The 1,847-nt window shown below is 41.0% G+C and overlaps 1 non-coding gene across 1 annotated transcript; it reads left to right on the forward strand.

Annotated features, from left to right (window-relative positions):
- The first annotated feature begins 624 nt into the window (after positions 1-624).
- On the forward strand, positions 625-731 carry LOC141694037 (small nucleolar RNA R71). The gene has a single exon (XR_012563370.1). It is a non-coding gene; the product is annotated as a small nucleolar RNA R71 (small nucleolar RNA).
- Positions 732-1,847: the final 1,116 nt, after the last annotated feature.

Consider the following 1,847-nt stretch of genomic DNA (forward strand, 5'->3'; position numbering starts at 1 on the left):
CGCCTGACTCTTGCACAACAGCTTAAGTTCCTCAAAATCAGCACTATAGGTGCAGCTGTACTTCCCTGTTGAGGATATGATTGCCTTGTAGCATACTGCTGTGGTTGCTGGAATCCAGGTGGGTTAAACTGTTTACTCACTCCTTGCTGATATGGTGGCTGAATAGCATTCTGATTATTCCCCCAGCTGAAATTTAGATAATTTCTGTTGTTAGGATGATAGGTCGCTGGCACAGGCTGCTGTTATCGCTGATAATTATTCACATACTGAACAGATTCGTTAACAAGAGAACACTGATCCGTAGCATGAGAACCTGCACAAAGCTCACAAACCATAGCTATTTGATTAACTCCATACGTAGCCAAAGAATCAACCTTCATTGATAGCGCTTGGAGCTGGGCTGCAATAGCGGTGGCTGCATCAACTTCCAGAATACCTGCTACCTTGCCTGATGTCATCCTCTGAGTTGGGTTCTGATGCTCATTTGCAGCCATCGTCTCAATAAGATTGTACGCCTCAGTATAGCTTTTAGCCCATAAGGCGCCTTCAGCTGCTACATCGAGCATGGGCCGAGATTGGGCCCCCAAACCATTATAAAAACCAGTGATTACCATCCAATCTGGCATTCCATGATGTGGACATTTTCTCAACATTTCCTTGTAGCGTTCCTAAGCCTCACACATAGATTCTGTAGGTTGCTGCGCAAATTGAGTAAGAGCACTCCTCATAGCAGCAGTCTTTGCCATTGGATAAAACTTCACCAGAAACTTTTGCGCAAGATCTTTCCACGTAGTGATTGACCCAGCTGGTTCAGAATGTAACCAGTCTTTAGCTTTATCCCTCAGTGAGAATGGGAAAAGCCTCAACCTGATAGCCTCATCAGTCACGCCATTATACTTAAAAGTGCTGCAGATCTCGACAAAATTCCTTATGTGCATGTTGGGGTCTTCAGTTGCCGCTCCTCCAAAAGAAACAGAATTCTGCACCATCTGAATAGTGCCCGGCTTGATTTCAAAGGTGTTAGCTTGAATAGCCGGATGAAGGATGCTTGACTGAATGTCATCAATTTTAGGCCGAGAAAAATCCATAAGAGCTGGATCAGCTTGAACAATACGATCTCCCATGTTTACTGGTTCTTTCTGCTCAGTTCCTGAATCCGAATCCTCAAAATCTAACTTCTCCGGAGTATCAAGAACTTCGTCTTTCTCCTCAGCTGTATCTAAGGTCCTCTTGCGAGCACGAGAACGAGTTTGCATAAACGCTTGCTAAAGTACCTGAAACACAACCGAAAAGAGTAATTAACTACTACGTCCTAATCACAGAGTCCTAATGACCAATGATGGTAAGTACATAAACTAAACAAATACGCCGAGTCCCCGGCAGCGGCGCCAAAAACTTGTTAGGGCGAAATCACGCACTAATATTCACGCAAGTATACGCGTTCGCAAGTAATATAGAATACTTTCTAGTTCGTTCCCTCAGAGACTCAGACTAATTTATTGTCTAATTTAACTCACTCACCAATGTATGACTACTTCTCAATGTTAAGATAATAACACTTAAAATTGTTGATTAAATATTAACTATAATTAACTACTTAATTAACCACTTAACTAACACTTCAATTTATCAATAATAAAACACTCATGAGATCACAACTTCATTATTACTTCCTTCTGTAGCCATAGTTATTACCTTTAGCATGTGACAGTGATGATATTAATCGAATAACATGAAACTGATAAAAGCCAACTTTCATTGTACTAATACCATTCTACCAAACATCCACAATTAAGATAGAAGTTGAATAGTCATCAATTATGTTGAGTTCCTATATGTCTACAGAA

The sequence above is a fragment of the Apium graveolens genome, chromosome 10 (assembly GCF_009905375.1).
Source record: "Apium graveolens cultivar Ventura chromosome 10, ASM990537v1, whole genome shotgun sequence".
Taxonomy (NCBI): domain Eukaryota; kingdom Viridiplantae; phylum Streptophyta; class Magnoliopsida; order Apiales; family Apiaceae; genus Apium; species Apium graveolens.